A 10,412-nucleotide genomic window follows, 5' to 3' on the forward strand; every position below is an offset into this window, starting at 1 on the left:
GTCAGCCTCTATGAACAATAAACGCTGAGGATGCTGCTGCCTCATGGGTCCCGCATGTCATCCTCTTAGAACGAAATGTTTCTTTTCTTGGATTTTTTACCAACATATGTTTGGTTTATTTTTTCTTTCCATCCCCTGCCGCCTTTAAAACGTTGACGACGCTGCTGGCTCATGGGTCCCCGATGTCAGCCTCTCCGTACAAGAAACATGTGATATCTTGATTATTTTGCAGACAATAAACAGTGTATTACGCTCTGATACGTCTCCGACGTATCGATAATTTCTTATGTTCCATGCCACATTATTGATGATATCTACATGTTTTATACACATTATATGTCATTATTATGCGTTTTCCGGAACTAACCTATTGACGAGATGCCGAAGGGCCGGTTCTCGTTTTCTGCTGTTTTTGGTTCCGGAAATCCTAGTAAAGAAATATTCTCGGAATTGGACGAAATCAACGCCCGGGGTCCTATTTTTCCACGAAGCTTCCGGAAGTCCGAAGGGGAAACGAAGTGGGGCCACGAGGTGGGGACACGGTAGGGCGGCGCGGCCCAAGCCCCGGCCGCGCCGGCCTAGTGTGTGGCCCCACCGGGACTCCACCGACCTTGCCCTTCCGCCTACTTAAAGCCTCCGTCGCGAAAACCCTATGACGTTCGACGAACCCGGAGAAAACCTTCCCGAGCCGCCGCCATCGCGAAGCCAAGATGCGGGGACGAGGAGTCTCCGTTCCGGCACGCCGCCGGGACGGGGAAGTGCCCCGGAAGGCTCCTCCATCGACACCACCGCCATCTTCATCAACGCTGCTTGTCTCCCATGAGGAGGGAGTAGTTCTCCATCGAGGCTCGGGGCTGTACCAGTAGCTATGTGGTTAATCTCTCTCCTATGTGCTTCTATACAATAATCTCATGAGCTGCCTTACATGATTGAGATTCATATGATGATGCTTGTAATCTAGATGTCATTATGCTAGTCAAGTGGATTTTACTTATGTGATCTCCGGAGACTCCTTGTCCAACGTGTGTAAAGGTGACGAGTGTGTGCACCGTGTGGGTCTCTTAGGCTATATTTCACAGAATACTTATTCGCTTGTTATGAATGGCATAGTGAAGTGATTATTTATATCTCTTTATGATTGCAATGTGTTTTGTATCACAATTTATACTGTGTGCTACTCTAGTGATGTTATTAAAGTAGTTTATTCCTCCTGCACGGTGTAATGGTGACGGTGTGTGCATCGTGTAGTACTTGGCGTAGGCTATGATTGTGATCTCTTGTAGATTATGAAGTTAACTATTGCTATGATAGTATTGATGTGATCTATTCCTCCTTTCGTAGTGTGAAGGTGACAGGTGTGCATGCTATGTTAGTACTTGGTTTGGTTATGTTGATCTGTCATGCACTCTAAGGTTATTTAAACATGAACATTGAATATTGTGGAGCTTGTTAACTCCGGCATTGAGGGTTCGTGTAATCCTACACGATTAGTGGTGTTCATCATCCAACAAGAGGGTGTAGAGTCTAGCATCTATCTATTTATTCTGTTATATGATCAATGTTGAGAGTGTCCACTAGTGAAAGTATGATCCCTAGGCCTTGTTCCTAAATACTTGCTATCGCTTGCTTGTTTCTTGTTTTCTTGCATCTTTACTTCCTGCAATATTAATACCATCAACTGCACGCCAGCAAGCACTTTTCTGGCGCAGTTACTACTGCTCATATTCATTCATACCACTTGTATTTCACTATCTCTTCGCCGAACTAGTGCACCTATTAGGTGTGTTGGGGACACAAGAGACTTCTTGCTTTGTGGTTGCAGGGTTGCATGAGAGGGATATCTTTGACCTCTTCCTCCCCGAGTTCGATAAACCTTGGGTGATCCACTTAAGGGAAACTTGCTGCTTGTTCTACAAACCTCCGCTCTTGGAGGCCCAACACTGTCTACAAGAATAGAAGCACCCGTAGACATCAAGCTATTTTCTGGCGCCGTTGCCGGGAGGAAAGGTAAACGGCACTCACACACCGGCAACCCCGGCAACTAGCCACTTTTCTGGCGCCGTTGCCGGGGAGGAAAGGTAAAAGGCACTCATACTCCGGTCTCAGGTAAAGTACTTTTCTGTTGCCGTTGTGTGTGTGCTCGAAGCTATTTCCTTTAGATCCTGCAATTGCATCTTTTTGTTTCTTGTTTACACTAGTTAGGCATAATGGACAACAATGAGCTTCTTATTCTATTTCCTGATTTAAGACATGGATGGTTTGATGCGAAAATTAAAAAACCTATGGAACATATTAGTATGAACGCTTTGAACACCATTGTTGCTAATGATATGGAAAATTCTAAGCTTGGGGAAGCTGGCTTTGATGAGCATGATATTTTTAGTCCCCCAAGCATTGAGGAGAAAATTTACTTTGATGATACTTTGCCTCCTATTTATGATGATTATAATGATATTGGTCTTTTAGTACCGCTTTGTTATGGATGATAAATTTGATTATGATTACAATATGCCTCCTATATTTGATGATGAGAATAATAATGATAGCTACTTTGTTGAATTTGCTCCCACTACAACTAATAAAATTGATTATGCCTATGTGGAGAGTAATAATTTTATGCATGAGACTCATGATAAGAATGCTTTATGTGATAGTTATATTTTTGAGTTTGCTCATGTTGCTACTGAAAGTTATTATGAGAGAGAAAAATATGGTTGTAGAAGTTTTTATGTTACTAAAACACCTCTCTATGTGCTGAAATTTTTGAAGCTACACTTGTTCTATCTTCCTATGCTTGTTACTTTTTTCTTCATGAACTTGTTTATTTACAAAACTCCTATGCATAGGAAGCATGTTAGACTTAAATTTGTTTTGAATTTGCCTCTTGATGCTCTCTTTTGCTTCAACTACTATTTCTTGCGAGTGCATCATTAAAACTGCTGAGCCCATCTTAATGGCTATAAAGAAAGAACTTCTTGGGAGATAACCCATGTGTTTATTTTGCTACAGTAATTTTATTTTGTATTTGTGTCTTGGAAGTTGTTACTACTGTAGCAACCTCTCCTTATCTTATTTTATTGCATTGTTGTGCCAAGTAAAGTCTTTGATAGAAAGGTTGATACTAGATTTGGATTACTGCGCAGAAACAGATTTCTGTCTGTCACGAATCTGAGCCTAATTCTCTGTAGGTAACTCAGAAAATTATGCCAATTTACGTGAGTGATCCCCTGATATGTACGCAACTTTCATTCAATTTGGGCATTTTCATCTGAGCAAGTCTGGTGCCTCAATAAAATTCGTCTTTACGGACTGTTCTGTTTTGACAGATTCTGCCTTTTATTTCGCATTGCCTCTTTCGCTGTGTTGGATGGATTTCTTTGTTCCATTACCTTCCAGTAGCTTTGTGCAATGTCCAGAAGTGTTAAGAATGATTGTGTCACCTCTGAACATGTGAATTTTTATTATGCACTAACCCTCTAATGAGTTTGTTTCGAGTTTGGTGTGGAGGAAGTTTTCAAGGGTCAAGAGAGGAGGATGATATACTATGATCAAGAAGAGTGAAAGCTCTAAGCTTGGGGATGCCCCGGTGGTTCACCCCTGCATATTTCAAGAAAACTCAAGCGTCTAAGCTTGGGGATGCCCAAGGCATCCCCTTCTTCATCGAGAAATTATCAGGTTCCTTCTCTTGAAACTATATTTTTATTCGGTCACATCTTATGTACTTTACTTGGAGCGTCTGTGTGCTTTTGTTTGTGTTTTTGTTTGAATAAATGCTTGTGTGGGAGAGAGACACGCTCCGCTGGTTCGTATGAACACATGTGTTCTTAGCTTTTAATGTTCATGGCGAAGGTTGAAACTGCTTCGTTAATTGTTATATGGTTGGAAACGGGAAATGCTACATGTAGTAATTGATAAAATGTCTTGGATAATGTGATACTTGGCAATTGTTGTGCTCATGTTTAAGATCTTGCATCATATACTTTGCACCTATTAATGAAGAAATACATAGAGCTTGCTAAAATTTGGTTTGCATAATTGGTCTCTCTAAAGTCTAGATAATTTCTAGTATTGAGTTTGAACAACAAGGAAGACCGTGTAGAGTCTTATAATGTTTACAATATGTCTTTTATGTGAGTTTTGCTGCACCGGTTCATCCTTGTGTTTGTTTCAAATAAACCTTGCTAGCCTAAACCTTGTATCGAGAGGGAATACTTCTCATGCATCCAAAATCCTTGAGCCAACCACTATGCCATTTGTGTCCACCATACCTACCTACTACATGGTATTTCTCCGCCATTCCAAAGTAAATTGCTTGAGTGCTACCTTTAAATTTCCATCATTCGCCTTTGCAATATATAGCTCATGGGACAAATATCTTAAAAACTATTGTGGTATTGAATATGTACTTATGCACTTTATCTCTTATTAAGTTGCTTGTTGTGCGATAACCATGTTTCTGGGGACGCCATCAACACTTTGTTGAATATCATGTGAGTTGCTATGCATGTTCGTCTTGTCTGAAGTAAGGGCGATTTTCATGATCAAATGGTTTGAGTATGCATACGGTTAGAGAAGAACATTGGGCCGCTAACTAAAGCCATGATTCATGGTGGAAGTTTCAGTGTGGACAACTAATCCTCAATCTCTTATGAGAATTTTAACCGTTGTTGTATGCTTATGCATTAAAGAGGAGTCCATTATCTCGTTGTCTATGTTGTCCCGGTATGGATGTCTAAGTTGAGAATAATCAAAAGCGAGAAATCCAATGCGAGCTTTCTCCTTAGACCTTTGTACGAGGCGGCATAGAGGTACCCCTTTGTGACACTTGGTTGAAACATATGCTATGCAATGATAATCCGTGTTAATCCAAGCTAATTAGGACAAGGTGCGGGCACTATTAGTATACTATGCATGAGGCTTGCAACTTGTAAGATATAATTTACATGATACATATGCTTTATTACTACCGTTGACAAAATTGTTTCTTGTTTTCAAAACCAAAGCTCTAGCACAAATATAGCAATCGATGCTTCCCTCGTCGAAGGGCCATTCTTCTACTTTTATGTTGAGTCAGTTCACCTATTTCTCTCATTCTCAAGAAGCAAACACTTGTGTGAACTGTGCATTGATTCTTACATACTTGCATATTGCATTTGTTATATTACTCTATGTTGACAATTATCCATGAGATATACATGTTACAAGTTGAAAGCAACCGCTGAAACTTTATCTTCCTTTATGTTGCTTCAATACCTTTACTATGAATTTATTGCTTTATGAGTTAACTCTTATGCAAGACTTATTGATGCTTGTCTTGAAAGTACTATTCATGAAAAGTCTTTGCTTTATGATTCAGATGTTTACTCATGTCATTACCATTGTTTTGATCGCTGCATTCATTACATATGCTTACAATAGTATGATCAAGGTTATGATGGCATGTCACTCCGTAAATTATCTTTGTTATCCTTTACCTCGCTCGGGACGAGCAGGAACTAAGCTTGGGGATGCCGATACGTCTCCGACGTATCGATAATTTCTTATGTTCCATGCCACATTATTGATGATATCTACATGTTTTATACACATTATATGTCATTATTATGCGTTTTCCGGAACTAACCTATTGACGAGATGCCGAAGTGCCAGTTGCTGTTTTCTGCTGTTTTTGGTTTCAGAAATCGTAGTAAGGAAATATTCTCGGAATTGGATGAAATCAACGCCCAGGGTCCTATTTTTCCAGGAAGCTTCCAGAAGTCCGAAGGGGAAACGAAGTGGGGCCACGAGGTGGGGACACAGTAGGGCGGCGCGGCCCAAGCCCTGGCCGCGCCGGCCTAGTGTGTGGCCCCACCAGGACTCCACCGACCTTGCCCTTCCGCCTACTTAAAGCCTCCGTCGCGAAAACCCTATGACGTTCGACGAACCCAGAGAAAACCTTCCAGAGCCGCCGCCATCGCGAAGCCAAGATCTGGGGGACAGGAGTCTCTGTTCCGGCACGCCGCCGGGACGGGGAAGTGCCCCCGGAAGGCTCCTCCATCGACACCACCGCCATCTTCATCAACGCTGCTTGTCTCCCATGAGGAGGGAGTAGTTCTCCATCGAGGCTCGGGGCTGTACCGGTAGCTATGTGGTTAATCTCTCTCCTATGTGCTTCAATACAATAATCTCATGAGCTGCCTTACATGATTGAGATTCATATGATGATGCTTGTAATCTAGATGTCATTATGCTAGTCAAGTGGATTTTACTTATGTGATCTCCGGAGACTCCTTGTCCCACGTGTGTAAAGGTGACAGTGTGTGCACCGTGTGGGTCTCTTAGGCTATATTTCATAGAATACTTATTCACTGTTATGAATGGCATAGTGAAGTGCTTATTTATATCTCTTTATGATTGCAATGTGTTTTGTATCACAATTTATCTGTGTGCTACTCTAGTGATGTTATTAAAGTAGTTTATTCCTCCCGCACGGTGTAATGGTGACGAGTGTGTGCATCGTGTAGTACTTGGCGTAGGCTATGATTGTGATCTCTTGTAGATTATGAAGTTAACTATTGCTATGATAGTATTGATGTGATCTATTCCTCCTTTCGTAGTGTGAAGGTGACAGTGTGCATGCTATGTTAGTACTTGGTTTGGTTATGTTGATCTGTCATGCACTCTAAGGTTATTTAAACATGAACATTGAATATTGTGGAGCTTGTTAACTCCAGCATTGAGGGTTCGTGTAATCCTACACAGTTAGTGGTGTTCATCATCCAACAAGAGGGTGTAGAGTCTAGCATCTATCTATTTATTCTGTTATGTGATCAATGTTGAGAGTGTCCACTAGTGAAAGTATGATCCCTAGGCCTTGTTCCTAAATATCGCTATCGCTGCTTGTTTACTTGTTTTACTCGCATCTTTACTTCCTGCAATATTAATACCATCAATCGCACGCCTGACAAGCACTTTTCCGGCGCGAGTTACTACTGCTCATATTCATTCATACCACTTGTATTTCACTATCTCTTCGCCGAACTAGTGCACCTATTAGGTGTGTTGGGGACACAAGAGACTTCTTGCTTTGTGGTTGCGGGGTTGCATGAGAGGGATATCTTTGACCTCTTCCTCCCTGAGTTCGATAAACCTTGGGTGATCCACTTAAGGGAAACTTGCTGCTGTTCTACAAACCTCTGCTCTTGGAGGCCCAACACTGTCTACAAGAATAGAAGCACCCGTAGACATCACGCTCTGAGCTATTTCAAACGGATAAATTAAATCTTTATTTTTACATAAACAAACTTATATGTTGAATCTCCTTGTTTTTTTTGCGAAGCATAGGACTTTCCTGTTTTTTAAGAAAATTCCGAACTTTCCTGTTTTGGAGTGGGCTGAAATTGTACGAGTCAAAAGGCCAAGCAGGATAGTTCGAAGGCCCAGATGTCCAGATGCAGCCCAATTGAAATCTTTCTTCTTGGATTTTTTTTCACCCTCTGATTTCTGGCTACTTCATTTTCCTTTTTCTTTTGGTCCTGTGCCGCCTTGGAAACGTTGAGACCGCTGCTGCAAAATGGGACCCGCATGTCATCCTCTATGTACAATAAAATTTCTTTTCTTGGATTATTTTCGGCTCCTGATATTTGGTCACTTGCCTTTTTCTTTCGATCCCGTGCAGCCTCTCAAACGGTGATACCGCTGTCGCTAAATGGGACCCGCATGTCATCCTCTATGTACACTCAAGTTTCTTTTCTTGAATTATTTTTGGCTCCTGATATTTGGTCACTTGCCTTTTTCTTTCGATCTCATGCCACGTTTGAAACGTTGAGGAACCTGCTGGCTCATGGGACCCGCATGTCATCCTCTATGTGCTATAAAAGTTTATTTTCTTGGGGTTTTTTTCACCCTCTGATTTTTGGCTATTTCCTTTTCCTTTTGATCCCCTGCCGCCTTGGAAACGTTGAGTAAGCTCGTCGACTCATGGGACCCGCATGTCATCCTCTATGTACAATCAACTTTCTTTTTCTTTTGATCTCAAGCCGCATTTGAAACGTTGAGACCGCTGCTGCTAATTGGGACCCGCATGTCATCCTCTATGTACAATAAAGTTTTTTTCTTGGATTATCTTTGGCTCCTGATATTTTGTCACTTGCCTTTTCTTTCGATCTCATGCCGCCTTTGAAACATTGAGTAAGTTCGCTGGCTCATGGGTCCCGCATGTCATCCTCTACGAACAATAAAAGTTTCCTTTCTTGGAGTTATTTTTGACCCCTAATTTCTGGCTATTTGCCTTCTTCTTTTGATCTCCTCGCCCCTTTGAAACGATGAGGACGTCTGTTGGCAGGTCGGTCCCACATGTCATCCTCTGTGAACAATAAAAGTTTCCTTTGATGGATTTAGTTTGAACCCCTAATTAATTTCTGGATTTTTCCTTTTTTTCCTTTGATCCCCTGCCGCCTTGGAATCGTTGAGGATGCTACTGCCTCATGGGTCCCGCATGTCATCCTCTCAGAACGGTAAATGTTTCTTTTCTTGGATTTTGTTTACCAAATGATTTTTGGCTAATTTTTTCTTTCGATCAACTGCCGCCTTTAAAACGTTGAGGACGCTGTTGGCTCACGGGTCCCACATGTCAGCCTCTATGAACAATAAACGCTGAGGATGCTGCTGCCTCATGGGTCCCGCATCTCATCCTCTTAGAACGAAAATGTTTCTTTTCTTGGATTTTGTACCAACATATTTTTGGTTTATTTTTATCTTTCCATCCCCTGCCGCCTTTAAAACGTTGACGACGCTGCTGGCTCATGGGTCCCCGATGTCAGCCTCCCCGTACAAGAAACATGTGATATCCTGATTATTTTGCAGACAATAAACAGTGTATTGCGCTCTGAGCTATTGCAAACGGATAAATTAAATCTTTATTTTTACATAAACAAACTTATATGTTGAATCTCCTTGTTTTTTTGTTTTTGCGAAGCATAGGACGTTCCTGTTTTTTTAGAAAATTCCGAACTTTCCTGTTTTGGAGTGGGCTGAAATTGTACGAATCAAAAGGCCTAGCAGGATAGTTTGAAGGCCCAGATGTCCAGATGCAGCCCAATTGAAATCTTTCTTTTCTTGGATTTTTTTCACCCCCGATTTACGGCTACTTCATTTTTCTTTTGGTCCTGTGCCGCCTTGGAAACATTGAGACCGCTGCTGCAAAATGGGACCCACATGTCATCCTCTATGTACAATAAAATTTCTTTTCTTGGATTATTTTTGACTCCTGATATTTGGTCACTTGCCTTTTTCTTTCGATCCCGTGCAGCCTCTCAAACGGTGATACCGCTGCTGCAAAATGGGACCCGCATGTCATCCTCTATGTACAATAAATCTTGGATTATCTTTGGCTCCTGATATTTTGTCACTTGCCTTTTTCTTTCGATCTCATGCCGCCTTTGAAACGTTGAGTAAGCTGCTGGATCATGGGTCCCGCATGTCATCCTCTACGAACAATAAAAGTTTCCTTTCTTGGAGTTATTTTTTACCCCTAATTTCTGGCTACTTCCTTTTTCTTTTGATCCCCTGCCGCCTTTGAAACGTTGAGGATTCTGCTGGCTCATGGGTCCCACATGTCCGCCTATATGAACAATAAACCTTTCCTTTCTTGGAGTTATTTTGACCTCTAATTTCTGGCTATTTTGCCTTTTTTAAAATCCTGTGTCGCCTTGGAAACGTTGAGGATGCTGCTGCCTCATGGGTTCCGCATGTCATCCTCTCAGAACGAAAAATGTTTATTTTTTTGGATTTTTTATCAACTGATTTTTGGTTTATTTTTTCTTTCGATCCTCTGCCGTCTTTAAAACGTTGACGACCCTGCTGACTCATGGGTCCCCGATGTCAGCCTTCCCGTACAAGAAACATGTGATATCTTGATTATTTTGCAGACAATAAACAGTGTATTTCGCTCTGAGCTGTTGCAAACGGAAAAAATAAATCTTTATTATTAAATAAACAAACTTATATGTTGAATCTCCTTGTTTTTGTTTTTGCGAAGCATAGGACTTTCCTGTTTTGGAGTGGGCTGAAATTGTACGAGTCCAAAGGCGTCCAGCAAGATAGTTCGAAGGCCCAGACGGCCAGATGCAGCCCAATTGAAATCTTTCTTTTCTTGAATTTTATTGACCCCCTGATTTCTGGCTACTTCCTCTTTTTTGTTGGTCCTGTGCTGCCATGGAAACGTTGAGTATGCTTCGCTACCTCATGGGTCCCGCATGTCATCCTCTATGTACAATCAAGTCTCTTTTCTTGGATTTTTTTACCCCCTTATTTTTGGTCAGTTGCCTTTTTCTTTCGATCTCATGCAGCCTTTGAAACATTGAGGAAGCTGCTGGCTCATGGGACCCACTTGTCATCCTCTGTACTATAAAAGTTTCTTTTTTTGGGTTTTT

This window comes from Lolium rigidum, chromosome 6 (genome assembly GCF_022539505.1).
Source record: "Lolium rigidum isolate FL_2022 chromosome 6, APGP_CSIRO_Lrig_0.1, whole genome shotgun sequence".
NCBI lineage: Eukaryota > Viridiplantae > Streptophyta > Magnoliopsida > Poales > Poaceae > Lolium > Lolium rigidum.